The sequence below is a fragment of the Dipodomys spectabilis genome, unplaced genomic scaffold (genome assembly GCF_019054845.1).
Source record: "Dipodomys spectabilis isolate Male_0828 unplaced genomic scaffold, ASM1905484v1 ptg000184l, whole genome shotgun sequence".
In the NCBI taxonomy this organism is placed as follows: Eukaryota; Metazoa; Chordata; class Mammalia; order Rodentia; family Heteromyidae; genus Dipodomys; species Dipodomys spectabilis.
The window spans coordinates 655,700-679,470 of record NW_024870861.1 but is presented as its reverse complement, the minus strand read 5'-3'; the positions used below and the strand labels follow the sequence as shown (position 1 = coordinate 679,470).

General features: G+C 53.6%; 1 protein-coding gene across 4 annotated transcripts in view; it reads left to right on the top strand.

Moving 5' to 3' along the window:
- Positions 1-23,771, top strand: part of Pcbp3 (poly(rC) binding protein 3) — a 170,698-nt gene that overhangs the window by 106,342 nt on the left and 40,585 nt on the right. The window contains exon 2 of one of the 4 annotated variants that reach the window (XM_042695322.1): positions 2,953-3,020. The exons of the other annotated variants lie outside the window; for them this stretch is intronic. The gene's annotated coding sequence lies outside the window, so the exon portion shown is untranslated. The remainder of the gene's footprint in view (positions 1-2,952; positions 3,021-23,771) is intronic. 4 annotated transcript variants of the gene reach the window in all.

Genomic DNA, 23,771 nt, shown 5'->3' with positions numbered 1-23,771 from the left:
GGGGAGGGGCAGAGAGACCACTCAGCCCACAGTGAAAATGTAAAAAATTGTATTGAGCAAAAAGTACTGACGCACCAGGACCGCACCTGGAGTTGGGATCCCAGGAAACGGCCCCGAGGGCCAGCCCACATGGGCTTTTAAAAAAGCATTTGGGGCTAGGGTGGGAAAGGGGGGGGCTGGGTGTTGGTTTTAGCCAGTGATTGTTACAAGAAATGCGCACCTTAAATTTAAATTTCCCGCAAGGTTTTGCTGGTGGGAAGCAGGGGAATGGAACAAAGGGTGGTGATGGTTCTGCTCGGTTAGGGCTCCCATTGCTCAGAAAACAGCAGAAGCAGAGTTACAGAGTGACAGGGTTATGGAGTTACAGAGTTACAATTACAGTAATGAGTTACCAGGGAAGTCTTATCCACAGAACACTTACATTTATATCTTAAAATCATTCATTATCCATGTTACACAATCCCAGTCATGTTCCACCTTTACGTCCTCCACCGTATCATCACGGTGGGTCGGGATGCCACTGCTGCAGACCCTGTGGCTGCCCCAAGCCGGTGAGTCCTCCTGCCTGCTGCTGCCATCACCTCTGCCTACTCTCCACCAGGCTGCTCCATCGGTTGCCACAGACTCACCCGGGCCAGCCAGGGCAGTGCCCAGCACTCCTCGGACGCTCAGTAGCAACAGCCAGGTCCTTGATGGCCTGGGTCTGCCTGCTCCTCTGGCTTTGTGGCGCTGGGGCTGAGCAGCGCTGTGCTGCTGTCCTCTCTATCGGTGGCAGGCGCATCCGAGCCTCTGTCAGAGCCGCAGTAGACACAGCCAGCAGGGCAGAGGTGGTGAGGGGCTATGCACCGGAAGGCAGGGTCGTCTTTATGAATCCTGGGAGGGATTTCACCACTACATTTCCACACATGCGTACCCCTATCTCCGCAGTCTCAGCCCTCTGACACTCTCCCTCTCCCCTTCAGAACAATTTCTACAGATTTCATTGTTCTATTTTCAATTGTAAACAATCTATTTTCACATGATTTCTCTTTCATCCTCCTGGAATATATAACATCAGTCACAGAATGAAGTGCCACTGGGGAACTTGATCACTATTATGGAAATTACTTATATTAACAAAGAAAAATATTTAGTATGTAATGCTGGGTGTGAAACACAGGACACATGTGGGCATTGTGGTCCTGTTTTTAGAAAACGCTGTAATGGTACCAACAGGACAGGAGCCTGAAAAGGCAGAGACTGCCACCCATGCAGACAGTGGTCTGAACAGGCAGACTTCCACCCATGCAGACAGGGACCTGAACAGGCAGAGACTGCCACCCATGCAGACAAGGGCCTGAACAGGCAGAGACTGCCACCCATGCAGACAGGGGCCTGAACAGGCAGAGACTTCCACCCATGCAGACAGGGGCCTGAACAGGCAGAGACTGCCACCCATGCAGACAGGAGCCTGAACAGGCAGAGACTTCCACCCATGCAGACAGGGGCCTGAACAGGCAGAGACTGCCACCCATGCAGACAGGAGCCTGAACAGGCAGAGACTGCCACCCATGCAGACAGGGGCCTGAACAGGCAGAGACTGCCACCCATGCAGACAGGGGCCTGAACAGGCAGAGACTGCCACCCATGCAGACAGGGGCCTGAACAGGCAGACTGCCACCCATGCAGACAGGGGCCTGAACAGGCAGACTGCCACCCATGCAGACGGGCCTGAACAGGCAGACTGCCACCCATGCAGACAGGGGCCTGAACAGGCAGACTGCCACCCATGCAGACAGGGGCCTGAACAGGCAGAGACTACCACCCATGCAGACAGGGGCCTGAACAGGCAGACTGCCACCCATGCAGACAGGGGCCTGAACAGGCAGAGACTACCACCCATGCAGACAGGGGCCTGAACAGGCAGACTGCCACCCATGCAGACAGGCGGTCTGTGTGGTGGATGACTTCCTGTGAGTCATGAGTCACTTTTTCTATAATAGATGCTCCTGTTATTTACTTGGTGAGGCAGCAGGACTCCTCCTCCTCCTCTCTGTGCACCTTGGTTAGCTTCGGAAAGCTGCAAGCACCATTTCCCTCCACGCTAGCTATGTGCCATCCCACAAGACCCACGCCACTGAGCAGCATGCCATCCCACACAGCCGCGGAACTCTCATATGCATTTGCATGTGTTTTGATCTTGATCTCCTCTGACTTCTGTGTGAGGAGCTGGGATGCCCTATCACCCTGATGTAGTCGGAGGTAAACGTCTCCTGCCCGGAGGTGGATGTCCCCTGTTGGTGTGTGGCCCTCCTCTCAGGTCCCAAATGCCTGGACTTGGGGCTCTAGATTGTTTCCTGCATGCACCTAGGCAGACCATCACCCACAGGACTGCTGTCCAGAACATGGCACATTTTCCACTGCTGAGCTTATCTATGGACTTATTCATAGGAGTCTCCACAGTAGTTAAACACAGGAGAAGGACAGGACTTTCTGCCTGAGCCATCCGGTACCTCATCCTGACGAGGGATAGCTCCACGTGCAGTTCCAGGGGGACCTGCAGTGCACCTGCAGCCATACCCAGGACAACCCCGCCACGGATGGACAGGGACCGCCTCCTGCCGAAGCTGGACTCGGGCTCTGTGAGAAGCAGCGACCACAGCCTGAGACTGGAGAGTCGTGTGTGGATTAAGGCCGGCCCAGCCCCACCGCAGGCCGAGCGGCTGCACATATGTCCTGCAGGCATGCCGGTGCGCTCGGCTCTGTTGGGGGCAGGGGCCGTTGAAATGACAGCCATGAGTGTTGGGTGCTGCTCCAAGGGCACAGGGGGAGCTGGGCGAAAAGTAGGTCACATGTGCCTGGCCGCGTCACGCGGTCCCCACCCCAAGCCAATGGGATGGGTGGCTTCCTCTGGTGGAGAACAAAAACATCACTCTAATTTTTCTTCTTTAGCATTTCATCTTCTCTAAACAGGGAGCGTGGCCATCTGGTACCTACATCTAACCCGGTCATCCCGACCCCACGGGGTGCTTTGTTCCGAGGTAAGGGGATTCTGTGGGCTGGGTGAGCGCTCGCTGCGGCCGAACAGGAGACCCAGGCCGAGGACAGCAAAAGCAGACCCAGGTGTACGAGTGGGGCCCCACGCGACGGGGCTAGGCGGGCAGGGGTCGGGGTGGGGGTCAGGAAAGAGTGCCGAGGACAGCTGTCGTAGTGGTCACAGAGCCCTGTCATCGGTGGCGGGCGGAATGGGCTTCTTGTGCGCAGTGTGGGACGTCATTCTTGGTCTTCTGCTTTCACAGTGTGGCCCCTTTGGAAGGACCCATGTCCTTGCGTTGTGCTTTACTTTTAAAGCGACATCACTCGTAGAAAAATACTGTAACGTTATGTGTTTGCTGGTCAGCACCATCAGGTATGGACAGGAGTTTGTTCCGCAGGAGCCAGGACCCGGTGCCCGGCTTCACCTCTGGTGCCCCTTTCTGCGGATCTTGAACTCAGATTTGAGCGGGTGATCTGTTCACTTCTGTGGGCGAACACCAGAGCAAAGCTGACACACACAGGTTTTTAATGAGTGGGAACTTAGTACCTAGATTGAGAAACAGCTAATTCTCTTTATGTCCAGAAGGCCAGTGAATATAATTCCCACATGCTAAAGCATATGTGGGATAAAAGTGACTTTTACCACTTAGGCGTAAAGAAAATTCTCACATTTTTGTCTCTCCCATAAATAAGCTAACAGGTCATTAGCTGAGACCTTGGTGGGTGTTTTGCCGTGTGTGTGAGGTGTGTGAGTCCGCAGTCTCTAACCCGGAGTCCGAATCAGGTGGCCTGCTACTCTATGGCTGTGAGGAAGCGCTCCCAAAAATCATTTCCCAGAGCCAGAGGCATTTGATCGGAGTGTATCTCATTAGGGAACTGTCTGTCGCCTCTCAGGGGTAAGACATTTTCATCTGCTTCTCCAGGGAATGGGAATGTGTGGCCAGAATTACAGAAATAAAGCACTGGCACTTCCGATTAGAAACGGTCCACACCTCAGGTGCATGGTCAGCAGCTGTGGAAAGCTTGAGGACAGAAGTGGCCGCCCTCTTGCTATGGCAAGACCTGGGGGGAGCGTGCCTGGCCAGCAGCTGCCTCCCTCCTGGTCAGTCCCTGGCGTGCTCCGAAGGGGAAGCAGAACAGAAAAATGCAGGGCTTTCCAGACTTGGCCATAAATGCCTCTGGGAAAAGCCCCACTTACTAATGCAGTTTTAGTGGCATCTGCATCTTCAGCCCCTCTCAACTGGTATCCAAATAATAGGGCTCAGTGTGGACACTCAGCCAGGCGTGTGGTAGCAAGAGCAAGGGGTACAGTCGTGGTGACCACACATAACCATGTTAAATTATGAAATTATCCTTTCCTCCCCAGATATGCCTCCTGGGAAACAAAGGATATTGTCTCCAGAAAACAAAACATGTCTGTGGGGCCAGCTTTGCCGTTCTGTTCTCAGTTAGTTGACAGTGAAAGATAGGACACCAAAGAGCAGAGCTGCAGCCAGAGACTACAGGGGAATGGCAGCACAGGCCCCCACCCCGCCTTTCCCTGAGCTCCTCACAGTAGGAGGGCGCCTTCCACCCTGGGACCCCTCCTCTTACATGCCACCCTGACCCTGGGACCATGACTTGCTTGGGAACAGAAGCATCTCCACGGAGGGGGTCTGGTGATGCGGGCAGTCCCACACTCTGTGTGGGGGTCTGTGCTGGGCCCTCTCAGAAAGCCCAGGAGCCTCTACGAAGCGTTCTACTGTATGCAAGAGGCCGGGGGAGGAGGGCTTCCGCTAGCTTTACTCCAATAGAAGAGGCTTCGGAGGCCAGGAACACAAACCCAGGCGCTGAGACTGTTTGAGTAAGTCCCAGCAGCGGACAGTGCCATCCATGATGGAGCTGGAGGACCAACCTATTTCTGTTACCTATCCTAGCTGCTCTGAGCCCCGTCTGCCCTGCCCTTGGGTGAGCTGAGTCTGAATTGGGACAGGCTGCCCAGGCTTGTGCGTGGAGTTGGCTCTGAGGTGGAGAACCGCAGGTGCGGCTGTGCAGGGATCATTTAAATGCAGGCCACCCAGACCCCACTGCAGCGAGAGTTACACCTCAAGGGTCTGCACCTGAGTCCTAGTGTTGGGAGAGGGGTGCACACTGTCCAGTAGTCTTACAGGTCTGATGTGAGCAGAATGGCCAGGGAGGGGCACTCAGGCTACAGTCGTGTTGCTTTAGTTGTGTGCAGCTGGGACTTCACTAGCAAGGAAGAGGGACTCTTTCTTTCTGCTTGCTGGAGCTGGAGGCTACAGGAACTCAGGACCAGTGGCTAGGGAGGGAAGCTCAGCAGATGCCAAAGCCCCTTGTGATGCGGAGTACCCACAGGGCGGGCAGTAGAAAGGAAGGAACTATGGTAGCCATATTGTGTCTCTGACAAGGAACTGGGGTCAGATAATCTCAGGATGAAGAGAGCCTGTTGGGATGAGGTCCAGGCGATAGAAGACAAGCCTGGAGAGACTGAGGTGTGTACCCCCGGTGTGGCGTCTGCCTTCCTGTCTGCTGTGCGCAGGTGTGGAGAGGCATCTCCAGAGCCTCTCTGCGGCTCTGCGCCTGTCCTTCCCGCCCCTCCCTGTGCTTCCTGCCTGCTGCTCCTGGGTGTGCCCCCCACACCAAGCACGGTCAAGGAGAATACATTCAGGCAGAAATAGAGGGTTTGTCTTATTGTTTTGTTTTTGCTGTAACCAAAGAGACCTTTAAATCTTTAGGAATGGATAAAGTAGCCAGCAAGAGGTATTGAGTCAGACATCTTTATAAAACAGACACCTCGTTATAGAACATAGACACACACCAAATACGAATGTGCGTGCAATGGCATAATATACTAATGGCACAGAAATCCAGGGGGAAATGGGGGTATGGCTCAAGTGTTAGAGCACCACTCCAGTACCTGCACACACACACACGCACACAGTGCACACATACAGCACACATGCACGTGTGTGTGCGCACATGCACACCAGCACACACACATACTTGTGTATACATGCATGTGTACAACACATATGTGCCCATGCACACATGCAAATGCATGCACATATACACACTCAGACATGTCCGCACATACATGCAAGCATGTGCATAGTGTGCGCACATATGCACACATGCAACATGCATGCACACACATGTACACAGTACATGCATGAAACACGCATGTGCACAGTCACATGTGTATAGCATGCATGCACGCATGCACGTATGTTGCACACTGCGCGCGTGTACATGTGATGTGTGCGTGCGTATGCACATATGTACTGCGTGCATGCGCATACACACGTGCACATGTGCACAATGCATTGTACCATCACGTGTGTGCACATATGCATATACAGCATGCATGTGTGTGTGGGCACATGTACGTGTGCATATAAACATGTACACATGCACATGTTCATATGCCTGCGCACTCACACATACACACACACGCAGTCTTTTTCCTAGGAGGGCAGCACAGGGTTCACTCACAAGAAGGCTGGAGTGGGTGAACAAGGCAGCCCATCGCCCAGAGAGAGGAGCAGCACTTCCACGGGTTATGAATCAATGGTAGGAAATGCAGAACACGGATGAACGGACTGAAGTCCCCCACGGGAGTCAGGAGCCCAGGCCGCGCTCTCCCTGCGGGTACCCCACTCTGTGTGGAGGATGGAGGACCCACGTGCAGATGCCAACCCCTCCAAACACGCCTACACATGCAGGCCTCTGTGTCCGAGGGGTGTGACACTGTGGTTGACGGCCCTTGATGCCAGTGGTCAGGATGTGAGACTTCTTTGAAGGTAGGAAGTCACCCCAACGTGACTCGGCCCAGCCACATGGCTTGCAGGGCATCGCTTTGTTCCCCTCCCTAAACAAGAAGCCGTGTGGAGGGGCCGACCGTGGTCACGTGGTGGTGGTGCCGTGGAGTCCTGTTCACAGGGGGTTCATGATGGCTGGGCGCCACCCTCACAGATGAGAGGCGAAGGAGCATGGGTCACAAGCAGCAAGAAGGGCTGGCTGAGCACAGCAGCAACTGCCCAGCAGGGCCACAGGTGTTACACTGGGTGCCGAGGGATGTGGGCTGTGAGTTAGTGTCACTCAGCTAAGGTCACCTGGTTCACACTGGTGCCACTTACAGCCTCTAGACTATGCTTCTGCTCTGACCCAAGCCTCAGACACGTGCACTTTGAGGGCCAGTAGCTGTTCCTCTGGTGTGGCGTTTGCCACTCCGTGCTCTCCAGTGGTTCCCCCGGTTGGAATCTGGCATGCTCAGACTCACCCAGAATAGTGCTGCTGGCATCATGATGCCTCTCTCCCCCTCCTTCTCCCCCTTTCGTCCCCCCTCCCTCTCCCCATCTCTCTCTCCCCCTCCTGCCCCCCCCCCCCGGTTAGGTGACCTTAGAGAAGATTCTGTTGCTATAATCATCAAATCTTGAAAATCCCGTAGTCTTGGTGACCTAGAAAGAGACGTTTGACTTCTAAAACTGCTGTGGCTGGGCCCAGGAACAGCACCGCATCATGAGGACGGATGCAAGCTGGGTTTAGCTATGGAACCTGCAATTGACTGAGCATTCTTCCTTCTTCTTTTCTTTTGTTTTTTGTTGCCTCCGTGATATGTATTAAGAAAACCACCACATAAATGGTACTCAAATATAATTTTCATTATGATAAATATGTCGTTGTAAAAATTGTATTGTGGTTAAAAATATAGACACCGGGCTGGGAAGTTGGCTCAGTGGTAGAGTGCTTGCCTTGCATGCCTGAGGCCCTGGGTTCGATTCCTCAGCACCACATAAGCAAAAAGAAAAAAGCCGGAAGTGGTGCTGTGGCTCAAGTGGTAGAGCACTAGCCTTGAGCTGAAGAGCTGAGGGACAGCGCCCAGGCCCAGAGTTCAGGCCCCACGACCGGACCCAAAAAAAAATATAGACACCAACGCCTTATGGCTCACCATATTCCAGAGCACCCGCGTCCAAGGGCTGTTTTAGGTGTGATACCGTTACCTACTTTGGGTTCTCCCAAGTTGTTTGGCCAAGAACAATGTTCCCTTTTTAAGCTTCAAAGCAGCAGAACAAACTGACTTAGGCCTTTGTGCTGCTGCAAGAAAATACCAGAGACTGGGAATTTTATGAAGAATAGAAGTTCATTTCTCACAGTTCTGAAGGCTGGTTGTTTAAGAATAAGGTGCCAGTGGGTTTTCAGGGGCAAGCCTCTGCCTCTGAGACGGGGTGTTGTTGCTGCCTCCCTTGGTTGGGAGGAGCTCTGTGTCCTCACATGGCAAAAAAGCAAGAGCAAGAGAGGCAGGCTCTCGGAAGCGTCGTTCACAGAGGCATTAGTTCCTTCCTAAGGAACAGCTCTCATAACCTCATCGCTTCCCCTGGGCTTGGCATTTCTTCTGGGCTGGTATCTGGGATTGCTTTGAATGAGCTTCCAGAAGCATTGTGCCCCTTTCCTGTGAACAGCTCCAGTCACCAGGGCCCCCAGCCTCTGGGTGTGAGAAGAAATGGGGAGGCCTGGGGCTGAACCAAGGAGAGGCCATGACTTCCTGCCCTGGTTGTACTAACCATGGAGCCTCCTTGCGGGATCTCCTTCAGATCATGTCTAGGAGCAAGGTCTTTGGGGTTTTGGGTTTTGTTTTGTTGTCCTTGTTGTTTTATGAGCAAGTTTCTTTGAAAGTGAAAAGAAGGCAGCCAGATTCTCCCTTTGGAGAGGGGCTCCAGATTGGAGGACCCTTCCAAGGGACAAAGCTCATGCCACTCAGGTCTTTCTGGTATAACTTAGTAGCAACCACTTTGAGAATTTAGATATCAAACCTGAGGGCTTCCAAACTGGTTTTTACCTGGTGTTATTTATGAGTGTATTCGTACATCTGTATTTTACCTGGTGATATTTATGAGTGTGTTCGTACGTCTGTGTTTTGCGTGGTGATAGTTGCGTGTGTTCGTACATCTGTATTGGTGCTTTTGCAAACACCAAAGGAAGGCTTGTTTTTTGTAGACATCCCTGCCTCATCTTCCAACAGTCCACAGATCTAAAAACAAACCAAATGCATAGAAATACTAGAGGCAGGCAGGGATTATCAAGCCATCAGCAGATTACTGAAATCCCAGCACCTTGCCCGGAGGCTGCTGTTTTAGGGATTAAATCTAATCCCGGGGAGGAGGGAGGAAGTTCAGTGCAATCACGTGGCACACACACACACACACACACACACACACACACACACACACACACACACACACACACACACACACACACACACACACACACACACACACACAGAGCACAGTCTCCGGCTGAGCCTGCCCAGCCTGGACACTGCCAAGGCCCTCAGGTACCCAGGTTACCTGGTAAGTGTGAGGCCTCGGCACAGTGTGCGGTGTGCTGCTTCTGCTGTGGTGGCCCGCTGTCGACACTCCCAGGGCAGAACTGCGGGACACCCCCATGGCAGGCACACATGTGCGGTCCTCGGTGGCCGGGGGGGGGGGGCACAGCATGGGGGACGCCCTGGCTGGCCTCCACACCGTCCCCTCACAACCTCCTGCTTGGGTCTCCACACCCCAGGCCGTGGGGCGCCTGGGGTTCTGGGTGGCAGCGGCCCTCCATGGGGCCACAGAAACGGTGCCAAGCCAGCTCTCAGCACACCCCAATCTTTGCTTTTCAATCTGATTCTTGGTAGCTTTTTCATGTTTCTAAGGCTGCTGGGTTTTTTTCTTTAACATATTGATGATGATGTAGGCAGTACTCCTGATCCTATACTTCATGAAGACACTGGGCAGTATAGAATAAACTCCGTGGAGACACAGGGCAGTATAGAGTAAACTTCGTGGAGACACGGGGCAGTATAGAATAAACTCCGTGGAGACACGGGGCAGTATAGAGTAAACTCGGTGGAGACACGGGGCAGTATAGAATAAACTCGGTGGAGACACGGGGCAGTATAGAATAAACTCCGTGGAGACACGGGGCAGTATAGAGTAAACTCCGTGGAGACACGGGGCAGTATAGAATAAACTCGGTGGAGACACTGGGTTGTATATTGTTGCCCTGCTTGTTAACATTTGGTATAGAATTTTAGTGACAGTGTCTATACTCAGGCTGGGATGCTGGGTCTGAGCAGATGCATATGAACTCCCTCGTTGTTGCACAAAACGCCTTTCCCCAGCTGATACGCCAGCTGGCATGCAGGCAGTCTGCATGAGTGGTCCAGTTATGCTGCTGCTTTCCAGGGCTTTCTGTTCCATTTTTGTGGGATGCTGTAGCCATTCTGGTAGGCATTGGGGTTACACACTGTGACTTTTGCACTTCTGCTTGACTAATGCCGACACCTTTTGATCTATAATCACCCCTCTGCACCCACTGGAACATGCATTCCAGAACTCTACATGTGTGCCAGCATTCCTTAGAGAGAATGATGCAGTATGAGCATGCAGTTTCTGCAGTCCTCCACTCTTTAAATCATCATTAGATGACTTAATCTACAACAGAAATGCTTTGTTAGTAGTTTATACTATATTGTTCTAGAATGATGACAAGAAAAAGTTCTGTACATGTTTAATACAGTTGCGATCTTTTAAAAAATTATCTTCAAGTAATTACACAAAGCATACAGTTCTTTTTTTTCCAAATATGTTGAATCCATCGTGGATTGAACCTGAAGCCCCCAGATACAGAGGGTGGACGGTAGCCTTGTGGAGAGCAGCTTGGGATCTGCTGCCAAGTCCTGACCTCTCTTTCATGAGCAGCATAGAAGTGGTCCCTGAATAGGAGGACTTGGCAATCTAGTGAACTACAGGTGATTTCCTCTCTGTGGGCTGCTGACAGAAAATCTTAATTGTAAAGTGCTCCATCTTGAAACCTTTCCTTAGCTCTTAGTGCCTTTTTGTGTCTAAGGAATCTCCCTTCTTCTAGCTTGCGTGGAGGATGGCTGTGCTGTCTGCACACGGTTCCCTTACTACATGGACATACCTGGAAGTGGGCTGGGGATCGAGTCCCTAGGAACTGTTCAGGCCCCGTTTTCTGCCTTGCTTGTTCAGTTGACTGAGCAACATTCCCTGAGAGACGCATCCTCTGCTTTGCCAGGCCTGCCACACTGGCTTCCAATTGCTTTTCTCACAGTCTTCTTGTTTTTCCCCATGCCGCTATCACACGGACCAATTCACCTAATTCATCATAGCTTTGTACGTACACGTCTCTGGCAAAATGAGTCTTTTTGCTTTGTTCTCTTTCTTAGGCTGTTCTTGGTCTGATTAATTTTTCCACATACATTTAAGAATAAGCTTAAACTGCTTTGTTCAATGGCAACTCTGTTGCACAACTACTTAAAGATAATTGGAAATAAATAGATAAAATTAAATTTTAAACAAAAGCGTGTCTAAGTGTGAATCTGTAAGTCAATTTGGAAGAATTAGTGTCTGAAGTGTTCCGAGTTTGAGGTGGGGTGATCCCCTCCTCCAGCCCTCAGGGCCTGTTCATTCTCCACAACAGCGTTTGCTCGGTTGCCACGCCCAGGCTTTAGACACCTTGTGTTAGGTTTATCCCAACTCTGATTTTTTTTATGTTCTTATATGTAGGTTTTATTTCCTAACACTTGATGTGTAGACTCGTGTCAATCCAGCCACTGCTGGATCCCTGCTGTGACTGTCTGTCGTCTGTGGCTCATTGTAGACTCGTGTCAATCCAGCCACTGCTGGATCCCTGCTGTGACTGTCTGTCACCTGTGGCTCATTGTAGACTCGTGTCAATCCAGCCACTGCTGGATCCCTGCTGTGACTGTCTGTCGTCTGTGGCTCATTGTAGACTCGTGTCAATCCAGCCACTGCTGGATCCCTGCTGTGACTGTCGTCTGTGGCTCATTGTAGACTCGTGTCAATCCAGCCACTGCTGGATCCCTGCTGTGACTGTCTGTCACCTGTGGCTCATTGTAGACTCGTGTCAATCCAGCCACTGCTGGATCCCTGCTGTGACTGTCGTCTGTGGCTCATTGTAGACTCGTGTCAATCCAGCCACTGCTGGATCCCTGCTGTGACTGTCTGTCGTCTGTGGCTCATTGTAGACACGTGTCAATCCAGCCACTGCTGGATCCCTGCTGTGACTGTCGTCTGTGGCTCATTGTAGACTCGTGTCAATCCAGCCACTGCTGGATCCCTGCTGTGACTGTCTGTCGTCTGTGGCTCATTTGGGCTTTGTGTGCCTGCCATGCTTTCTGGCTGTTGTTCCTTCCTTGCGGCTTCTAGCCATGTGCAGAGTAGAGGCAGATCATGTGTACTCCAGAGGGGTCCCTTGGGCCCAGAAATAGGGAAAATGCAGACTTGGGATGGAGCGTCTCACTACCAGAAGTTGTGGGAACCCTACAGGTGTGCTTAGGGTATACCTGGTGCCTTCTGTTGGGGAAGGAAACCAATCACTTCCCTACCTGCCATCCGCTAGTCCCTAGACTAGGTCAGGGACAGCTCAGGAGACTGGACTGGTCCCATCCGGCCCTTGATGGCCCACAGTCCAGGAAGGTTTGTGCATCGGCTTGACTTGCCTCTTTACCTCATACCCTGGCTGGCTGTAGGGCCCTCTGCCACCATCCGCCATGCTCTCAGGTCCAGGGATCGAGGTGTCCATGAACCATGGGATCAGGACGCACAGGCTTTGGCTGTTGGTATCGGTAGGCTCTGTGCTTGTCACTGCTCTGTCCTTGGTCCTGCTTGCCTACTCTCTCCCCGTCCACGGGTCCCTCCCCATCCAGAGTGAGGGCAGAGTGATGAGTATACCAAATGCTGCTTCTAGGCCAGGTTGGCACTTGAAGGGCTGGCTCTTCCCAGCCTCCTCTTTACTCTCAGACACCCCAAGCCACGAGAATTCCACCTGTCACTCCTGGATCTCCTGCCTGTGTAGAGCATATGTTTGAGGGGCTGGGTGGGTGGCCTCACGTTGATTTTCAACTGTGCACTGTCAGCTCTCCCGGAGCAGTCTGATTTCCCCCACCAAATTGCTAGCACCTAGGAATGATCTCCATTCCTACCACCCTGCAAGCCTGGTGTCTACTACGGCTGCGGGAGGATGAGTGGAATGAAGACTGTCCCGATGACCTTCCTTGGGAGCCTGTGGAAGGCTCGGTGCTGGCCGGAGGCCTGTGCAGAAGATGTGCATGCAGACACACATCCCAGGCACTGGCAGGGCTGCGTCAAGACTTGGGTGGCACACAGCTCCAGCTGGGTGGTGTCAGAGGCAGGACTCAACTCTCAGGGAAGCCTGCCCTGTCGCCACATGAAAAGTGATGTTTATAATAGGCATGTGCTGACATAGGTTGCACTAGGCACTTTCTCCCAAAGGTAGAACCAAGAAACATCGGGGCCATGGCGGGGGGGGCCGGGGGTGTGAAGCCTGGCACGTCACCAGAGAGAGAGTGGCTCCGCGGGTGCCACATGAAGCCGGTGTGCTGACCCCAGAGAGGAGAGGAGCGATGAGGTCGCGGGCCTAGCCTGTCACTTTTTGTCTCGGCACTTGAGTGACAAGTGAGCGGGCTATTTAGAATGCTCACTGGAGTCTGGGCAGTCTGAGCCCTGGGTGTCTTTCTAAGGCTAACTCTAGCTGGCAAGAGCATTGAGTTGCAGAAATCTCCCCGAGCCCGGATGGCCTCAAGGATATAGATGCATTGTGTGTCTCTCAAGGAAGACGAAGCAGCTAATCAGCTCTGTCGGGTTTGCTGCCATGGCCCCATGTAGCCTGATGTGGGCACTGAGCTGTTAAACACGATAAATCAAGTCTGTGCTTGCCCCGCTCCATCCCACGTCCCTTCCAGACAGCTGAGGCCCCCGGCGCAGCCCTGGACGGCGCGCAGCTAACCGGGGCAGGCTGGCACCGCTGGGCTCTCCCCACAGCCACTGGAGGCAGATGGTGTCACGGCAGTGCTTTCTGGCCCTCTCCAGGCGAGAGTCCCATGCTGGGGACTCAGGAGGCGGCTGCAGCAGCGGGCAGGATGGCGGCCACAAGGTTCTGCACACACCCGGCAAGTCGTATGAGCCGACCTCAGTTGCTTTTGTTTTGGTTCTGACCAGCATGGGAATAGTGAATAATTTGCCTGTCTGAGGTCCGGCCTGGAGGAGGGCTTCTCCACTCCATGTGTAATGGCAGTGAGCGTGCCTGTCGATTAGGACAGCGAATGTGCACGCACAGACGCGTGTGCCGTGGGTGCTGGACTTGAGCTGCCACACGGCGCCTTGCGGTACTCAGGATTACAGCAATTGCTTTTCTAGCGGCTGTCAATTTGAATACTCTTTTTAAAAGACTGATTAGTTGCTTTATCAGAATGTTGTCATCGTGGTATTGGTTGTAAACAGACATTGTCAACTCAGTGATAGAAAAGCTGAGCAAGTGTCGTGTCTGGTCAAAAGGGAGTGCGCCTCTTGTCGTGGCATACCATGTGTGCACAGATTTGTGTAGGAACCGCCACGGGGCCTTCTAGACCAAAGGGCATGAAAGTCAGGGAACCAGCCCTCCACTCTCCATCCAAGCTTGGAGGTACGTGCCGAACGCAGGCAGGAAGCAGCTTTCCATCTGAGCCACGGCCAGGGCTCCCTGCAGGACGGAGTGGCGTTCTCTTCCTGTTTTTGTTTTTGTTGTTGTTTTGCATTCTCCCCAGCCCAACCTGTAGGACTGGGTGAGGCTCTAAAGGCTGTGGTATGTAACTGGTCTACCCGTGTGGAGAGGGGAGCAGGGCTTCGGGACGCAGGGCCACCCTGTCCCTTCTTCCTGTCTTTGCCATCTCACCACTGGCCTGAAGGAGACAGGAGGGTAAGGTCCCAGCTTCCCACCAGAAGGGCGAGAAGAAGATGCCGATGTCATGGGTGAGGGGCGCGTGAGGGCCCTCACAAGGGCGGGAGCTGAGAGAGCGACCCTGTCATGTCGTTGTGACTGCTGGGCACGGAGCGCCGGAGGTGTGGGTCTGACTGTGAGCAGCACAGCTAAGCTTTTGACAAGAGGACTCTGGGCTGCACAAGGAGGAGGTGCACAGGGCTCTCAGAGCTGCACCAACAGCGGGTCCACAGTCTGTGGGAGGCGGTGGGACCGACCAGCTAGAACTTCTGCTTAAGAGTGAGTCAATGTTGAGGGCCTATGGCAATGTCCAGGGTGCCCAGGGGGCACTCGTGTCATACTTGACATGAAGAACTGAGACGCTCAGCCTCTTGAAGGGAAAGATGACTGGGACCTCAGCAACTTAGAAGGCTCAATGCCAGGATGACCCAGACCTCAGCAACTTAGAAGGCTCTATGCCAGGATGACCCAGACTTCAGCAGCCCGGAAGGCTCTATGCCAGGGTGACCCAGAACTCAGCAGCCCAGAAGGCTCTATGCCAAGGTGACCCAGAACTAAGCAGCCTGGAAGGCTCTATGCCAGGGTGACCCAGAACTCAGCAGCCTGGAAGGCTCTATGCCAGGGTGACCCAGAACTCAGCAACTTAGAAGGCTCTATGCCAGGGTGACCCAGAACTCAGCAACTTAGAGGGCTCTATGCCAGGATGACCCAGACTTCAGCAGCCCGGAAGGCTCTATGCCAGGGTGACCCAGAACTCAGCAGCCCAGAAGGCTCTATGCCAGGGTGACCCAGAACTCAGCAGCCCGGAAGGCTCTATGCCAGGGTGACCCAGAACTCAGCAGCCTGGAAGGCTCTATGCCAGGGTGACCCAGAACTCAGCAACTTAGAAGGCTCTATGCCAGGGTGACCCAGAACTCAGCAACTTAGAAGGCTCTATGCCAGGGTGACCCAGACCTCAGCAGCCTGGAAGGCTCTATGCCAGGATGACCCAGACCTCAGCAGCCTGGAAGGCTCTATGCCAGGGTGACCCAGACCTCAGCAGCCTGGAAGGCTCTATGCCAGGGTGACCCAGACCTCAGCAGCCTGGAAGGCTCTATGCCAGGGTGACCCAGAACTCAGCAACTTAGAGGGCTCTATGCCAGGGTGACCCAGAACTCAGCAACTTAGAAGGCTCTATGCCAGGGTGACCCAGACCTCAGCAGCCTGGAAGGCTCTATGCCAGGGTGACCCAGACCTCAGCAGCCTGGAAGGCTCTATGCCAGGGTGACCCAGACCTCAGCAACTTAGAAGGCTCTATGCTAGGGTGACCCAGACCTCAGCAGCCTGGAAGGCTCTATGCCAGGATGACCCAGACCTCAGCAGCCTGGAAGGCTCTATGCCAGGGTGACCCAGACCTCAGCAGCCTGGAAGGCTCTATGCCAGGGTGACCCAGAACTCAGCAGCCCAGAAGGCTCTATGCCAGGGTGACCCAGAACTCAGCAGCCCAGAAGGCTCTATGCCAGGGTGACCCAGAACTCAGCAGCCCGGAAGGCTCTATACCAGGGTGACCCAGACCTCAGCAGCCCAGAAGGCTCTATGCCAGGGTGACCCAGACCTCAGCAACTTAGAGGGCTCTATGCCAGGGTGACCCAGAACTCAGCAACTTAGAAGGCTCTATGCCAGGGTGACTCAGAATTCAGCAGCCTGGAAGGCTCTATGCCAGGGTGACCGAGACTTGAACAGCCTGGAAGGCTCTATGCCAGGGTGACCCAGACCTCAGCAGCCCAGAAGGCTCTATGCCAGGGTGACCCAGACATCAGCAACTTAGAAGGCTCTATGCCAGGGTGACCCAGAACTCAGCAACTTAGAAGGCTCTATGCCAGGGTGACCCAGAACTCAACAGCCTAAAAGGTTCTACACCAGGGTGACCCAGAACTCAGCAGCCCGGAACGCTCTATGTCAGGGTAACCCAGAACTCAGCAGCCCAGAAGGCTCTATGCCAGGATGACCCAGACCTCAGCAGCCTGGAAGGTTCTATGCCAGGGTGACCCAGACCTCAGCAGCCTGGAAGGTCTGTGCCAGGGTGACCCAGACCTCAGCAGCCTGGAAGGCTCTATGCCAGGATGACCCAGACCTCAGCAGCCTGGAAGGCTCTATGCCAGGGTGACCCAGAACTCAGCAGCCCGGAAGGCTCTATGCCAGGGTGACCCAGACCTCAGCAACTTAGAAGGCTCTATGCCAGGGTGACCCAGACCTCAGCAGCCTGGAAGGCTCTATGCCAGGGTGACCCAGAACTCAGCAACTTAGAGGGCTCTATGCCAGGGTGACCCAGAACTCAGCAACTTAGAAGGCTCTATGCCAGGGTGACCCAGACCTCAGCAGCCTAAAAGGTTCTACACCAAGATGACCCAGACCTCAGCAGCCTGGAAGGCTCTAAGCCAGGGTGACTGAGACTTCAGAACAGCCTGGAAGGCTCTATGCCAGGGTGACCCAGAACTCAGCAGCCCGGAACGCTCTATGCCAGGGTGACCCAGACCTCAGCAGCCCGGAAGGCTCTATGTTAGGGTGACTGAGCAGCCACCCATGACCATAGCTAGGAACCAGAACTCACAGTTTTGAAAAGAATGGAAAGACAGAAGGTCCACCAGGAAGGGCCAGATGTAAAAAGCAAAGTGGAGAGTTTAAACTGGAACTCTAAAAACCAAAGTTAAACCATGTATTGTGCAGACTTGGTGGCAGAATGAGTGTGATGGGCATGTCCTAATATAGAGTGATGCCAGTGACCCAGACTGAGGAGAGGACCAGTGGGGACATGGAGGCAAGCCGGGACCCACGAAGTAACACACACAGCGCAGTGCACACCTCGCGGCACCAGCTCGACCGCATCCTGTGGGAGTGAGTAACCTTTTTACGTGTAACATTTAAGTAGCTGAAATCATACAAACTATTTTCTGGGCAGAGTAAATCAGTAAGCAAATATTACTAGATAGTATCTGAATACTTAAAAATCAAAACATACCGCTAAATAATACACTGGTCAAAGAATATCAAAGGAAGTTAGAAGATACTTTGGACAAAGAAAAATGAGGAAATTTATTAAAATTTATGAGATAAAAGTAAATTAAAGCCCCTAGAGAAACTTGAAAGTTTCCATTTACAAAGGAGGGAAAGAGGAAAGCCAGGTCTCATGGGCTTCTGCCTGTAATCCTAGTGCCTTGAGAAGTTGCGATCAGAGTATCTCAGCTTGAAGCCGGCCAGTCCCTAAGTTCACAAGACCCCATCTCAAAAGAACGAAGCTGCGGGGGGGGGGGGGGCAGAGGGGGTGACACCTGTCACCCAGCTACCTCGAAAAGCCTAAATAGGAGTAGCAAAGTCTGGGCAAAAACAACCACAGCAACCACTCCTGGCCTTTGACCAAAGTCAAAAGTAGCATCTGTTCTTACCAAGCTAGTACCTGATATGATGCCAGAAAATTAAAATAAAGGCTGTATATTACACATTACTATTTTGGGGGGAGGGAGTCCAGTCGTGGGGCCTGAACTCTGGGCCTGGGCGCTGTCCCTCAGCTCTTCAACTCAAGGCTAGCGCTCTACCACTTGAGCCACAGCACCACTTCCGGCTTTTTCTGTTTATGTGGTGCTGAGGAATTGAACCCAGGGCCTCCTGCATGCAAGGCAAGCGCTCTACCACTGAGCCACCTTCCCAGCCCACACATTACTATTTTTATCCTTTCTTATTCTCTTATTCTTTTAACTTCCTATCTCAGACTCAAGAAAAGCATGTCCTTTTTATTTTTTCAAACTGCTGCATGTTATTGAGATTCCAGGCCAAAATAAAGTAACCAGGGCAAAAGGGTTGGACATGCGGCTTAGTGGTAGAACACCGGCCTTGCAAAGGTACTGCCTAGAGGGAGGGGGGGAAGAGAAGGGTGGGAAGAGTCAAAACCGTTGTCTTACCTTCCTTCTGAGGAAGTAAAGAAAAAGCAAAGCCAAGCAAGCAGAAGAAAGGAAACCACTGGAGCAGCTCAAACAAAAGAAAGAAGAGTCCTGTATTTATAGAACGAGAAAGATCATGCCCAGCCTTTGTTGCTTGTTTTTATTTTAGGTTTGGGTCCAGTTCTGTTCTCGTAACTTTTCCTTATCCTTTTTACTGCTGTTATGACCATCCATTGCCTGAGAAAAGTGGGGAAGGGAAGATGAGGGAGAGAGGGCATTAGAAGGCTGGGAACATTGTAAATGTGTGAATGTAACAAATGTGTGCATCTGTGTAACCGATTATGCTCATAACTGCATTTTAAACCCACTGTCTTTCTGAGTGTGTCCCTCTGCCCTCCGGGGGGAGTCGGTGGCGGCGTGCGGCAGGTTGACCCTTGGGTGGAGAGGGCGGCCCTCTGGGGAGGTGGCACAGAGCACAGGCATGCTGTGGTGACATGCCCAGGCTTCAGAGGCTGGACCAGCCGGACCTCCACAGCGTCCCACGGCCCAGATCTGTCCTGTCTCCTCCGTGGGACCCTCCAGCAGGCTAGGGGACGAGGTGTGGGACACAGGTCCATAGCTTCTAGGAGGATCAGGAACTTTTTCATTTGTGTAAAGGGTTCTTACCTGTTCTTGAAAGCGCTTTCATGGTGGCTGTTTTACGTAGCTGCCAGCTAATGCTCACAGCTCTTTCATCTTAGGGTTGTATGTGTTGCCTCATTCACATTAGGATCTTCCTATTGAAACCTGGATATTAGGCGCATTATATAATGACTCTGGATCTTACTGAGGCCTGAGTTTTGGCAGGCTTCTGACAGAACTCCAGCTGGGAACAGAGGTTCCCGGGGTGGACCTGCAGGTCCAGCCCTCTGTGCCTTTCCTCAGGAGTGGGGAAGCTCCAAACGTTGACCTGGGCAGTTCTGTCTTCCATGGCTACACTGACACCACAAGCCAGGACATGTTGACACAGATTTGGGGGGGGAGGGGTCCTGTGCACCTGATGAGGACAGGAGGCTCCCGGAGCCAAAACAGGAGCTGCACCCCTGCCCCTTCCTGCTCTTTGGTGGAGCTGCTGCTTCTCCAGGGGAGCTAGCCTGTCCTCATCTGTCAGAATCTCCAGATTGCCACCTTCTGTGCCTCCAAGTCTGAGAGTCACAGGCAACCAGGAAGCCAAGGGCAATCACCCACCCCTTATGTCTGGGGCCCCTGCTCCCTGCTGGTCTTCCTCCTCCAAACAGTCTGTGCTGCTGTTAGGAGAAATCTGGAAACCCGGCTCAGCTTCTTCCCCAGAGCACACGGCCCCCTACTCAAGTGTGAATTCAAATCCCAGCTCTGTGCGCTCAGCTGCAGCCCCTGAGTCACCTAGCCTCTCCTCATCTTAAAGTGGGGTCCAGGAGTCTGGGGGGGAGTTCAGGGGAGAGGAGCTGTGCACAAACTTGTCTGCATCTCTGTGCTTTTGTATTTTCCTTTTTGGGGAGAGATTAATATAAATGAAATTTCTCAATTGGAGGGTATCGCTGTTTCTAGGGTGATTGGCATGCCATTCCTGATCACTTTCACTGATGACGCACTGTCCCCTGGAAGGGTCCTGAGGCAGGAGGGCCCTGGGCCCGGCAGGGACTTGGATGAGTTCTTGAGCTGGGGCTGTTTCTGTGGGGTTGACACCCCAGACTAGCAGCCAACAAGGAAGGGTTCCTGCGACTCCAGGCCTGTCCAGCACCTGGGGGCCGCCTCAGGCCGTGGGAGACCAGCTAGCCTGCTCTGAGGAGCACTCTTAGACCCTTCCCCATGCCTGCCCCACTCTGTCCGGCCACCCTTCACCACGCCCCCTCCCCGCCTTCTCCCCTTAGCCTATAGTTCCTGGTATAACTGTTGCTCTGCTTGTTGGTGAATATCTCTAGCCTGGGGCTGTGCTCCAGGACTGCTGTGCATGCCAATGGTGGCAGATCTGGGTGATGAGAGACAGAGCCCCCAGCCTGTGCTGTGGGAAGAGGGATAGCAGCGTAGAGACCTGCGGCAAGGCCCGGGAAGAAGGCCTGCGGCTTGGGGACGCGCCTCCTCGGGAACCCAGGAGCTGAGCCAGCGGCGTGGCCTTAGGGCAGACTCTGGGAGAGCAGGGGGTCCTGATGGAAGGCAGGGTGGTATTGCTGGCTGGAGCGCATGCTGCCTCCCGCTGCCCGTGGGAGCAGGCTATGAAGAGGCCCAGATTTGCTTCCACATCACAGGCTAGTGTAAGGCTTGTTGGTAGACGGTGTGGTGTGAAGGACCTGAGCAGCTGGGTGGCAGACACTACCCAGACCGCGATGGACAGCCTCGGAAGGCAGGAGTGTCCTGCTGCCCACAGAGCCCCTTTTGACAAGCACTTTAGTCTGTCTGCTCTGGTAGCCGCACAGCTGTGGGAGACGTGTCCCTGTGGTCTGAGACAAGGCCTGGGGTTCTGGGGGTCACCATGCCTGCCAAGGACAGCAGAGGACAAACTGGGAGCTTGCTCACCCCACAGCTAAGGGGACTGTGGCTCTTGAGCTGCAGCTGGAGAAAGGTGGGTTCTTCAAGACCACATCCTTAGTCCCCAGCACCCAGGCCAGCGCCACAGGAGAGCCACACACACCCAGACGCCCAGAGCTGTGTGCTTCCCCCTTCTCCCTCTGATGCTGAAAGGCACTGGCCTGTGCTACTGATTGCTACTGACAGCACAGAGCCGGAAGCACCGGGGCAGGCGCTGACCCACTTTCTCCTCCCTGGGCTGGAAACATTTATGTAACAAACAGCCACAGGGCCCTGCTGTCCTCCTGGCATGGCGAGGCCTTTAATTATAAAGGAGGCACCCAGCGCCAGACTGGCCACAGTGTGGCTGTTCATGGGGCGACAAACCAGTCTTAGCAGAGCAGTGAGAAGAGCTTTTCCAGAATTATCTGTGCAGACCCATATTTGATGCCACATCAATCTCATGGGCCAGACCCCATTCTCCTTCCAAGACCCTTCTCCCTGACACCCTCTGGAGGCTCAGCCTAGTGCTGCCGGCAGAACTTTCTAGTCCCTGCCTATGCTTTTCCACAGGGCAGGCCACAGCCACATGGAGCTGGTTAGCACGTAAAATAGAACCAGTGAAGAGTCGTGAACTGTTTCCTTCCAGGGCAGCAGGAAATGGCTCTTCTTCTTTTCTGTTGCTCCACTTGGACCTTACTATACTAAAGTTAACCTTGTTCAACTAAATACTAAAAGTTAAAAACAAAAAACCCGCAGCCAGTGAGTTTCTTATTTTAAATGTCAGTAGACAGATGTTGCTGGTATTGTACCAAAAAGACACAGAGCATTAATGGCAAGATTGGGTGTTAAAACTCTGTGCTGTGTAGAATCCTTATTAGGTGCTGTGTGAAAGTTTTGCTCATTGTGAGTGATGCTCGACACTAACAGTGTAGTCTGCTGATGAAGCATCTGTGAAGCCATTGCGTTTTGTCAATGTGTGGTGGTCCCGAGGCCTCCAGAGGCCTCCCCACACACCCCTCACAGCAACCGGGATATGCTGCTCTGTGCTTGATTTTGCATTTTCCCTTTTTGTGTATTTTTAGCAGAGATATTTTGTTGAAGAAAAAGAAGTTGTCCCAACTTTTAACCCATCGTCCTTCCTGGTGTGTTGTAGCTTGAGTGACCCTCTATCCAGGCTAAACCGAGGGTGTGTGTGGATGGGTGATGTCACATCACAGGACCGTTCCTGAGTGTGTGCGTAATGCTTGCCCACAGGCAAGTCTAACTGTGGGACTGTGTAGGAGGAACTTTCAGGGGAATCCTCGGCTCGTCCCAGAACACTATACTTCTTCCCTCCATCTTCCCAGTGACCCTACTCATCTCGCAGGTATGCTCCTAGATGAGCATGCAAGGCATGTCAGCTTCTTCGCCCCATGGGTCTCTAGGAACCCCATCCGGGGCCAGACATCTGCCCCACCCTACACCAGTGGCTCTCTCCCCACGCAGCCCGCTACCCCTGGAACCTGACCAGCTGGGCTCCAGGGCCCAGCGTCTCTTCCACGCTCATGCCCCATCCTCTGCCCCGTCCAGTTTCCCCTCTTTCCTGCTGTGGAAGCTTGCAGCCCCAAACCAGCACCACACACTGGCCGCTCAGGCCTCTCACCTTCCAGAGAGCTACCAAGCCCACACTGCCCCCAGACTCCTGGACCAGGGTCTCCCCGTCTTCTCCCAAGTCTGGCAGCCCTGGGACATCTCCCAGGCGTGAGCACCTCTCGCCCTCTGCGTCTAGATGCCTTGTAAGTGCCACTTCCTCCTCTGCCCACTCTCCCTGGTCTTCTCTGCCCATCCTCTCCACCCTTCCTGCAGCCTGAACTGGGGTATGGCCAGACAGTGGGTTGGCACCGTTCTGGTTGAGCTATCCTCACTCCTACAAGCTGTTCCCTGAGAGGGCACAGTTGGTGTCCATGGGAATCTCAGTGCTGGGGTCCAGCAGTACCGGTCACTCAGCGCTGGGGTCCAGCAGTACCGGTCACTCAGCGCTGGGGTCCAGCAGTACCAGTCACTCAGCGCTGGGGTCCAGCAGTACCGGTCACTCAGCACTGGGGTCCAGCAGTACACTCACTCAGCGCTGGGGTCCAGCAGTACCGTCACTCAGCGCTGGGGTCCAGCAGTACCGGTCACTCAGCGCTGGGGTCCAGCAGTACCGTCACTCAGCGCTGGGGTCCAGCAGTACACTCACTCAGCGCTGGGGTCCAGCAGTACACTCACTCAGCGCTGGGGTCCAGCAGTACACTCACTCAGCGCTGGGGTCCAGCAGTACCGGTCACTCACTCAGCGCTGGGGTCCAGCAGTACCGGTCACTCACTCAGCGCTGGGGTCCAGCAGTACACTCACTCAGCGCTGGGGTCCAGCAGTACACTCACTCAGCGCTGGGGTCCAGCAGTACAGTCACTCAGCGCTGGGGTCCAGCAGTACAGTCACTCAGCGCTGGGGTCCAGCAGTACCGTCACTCAGCGCTGGGGTCCAGCAGTACAC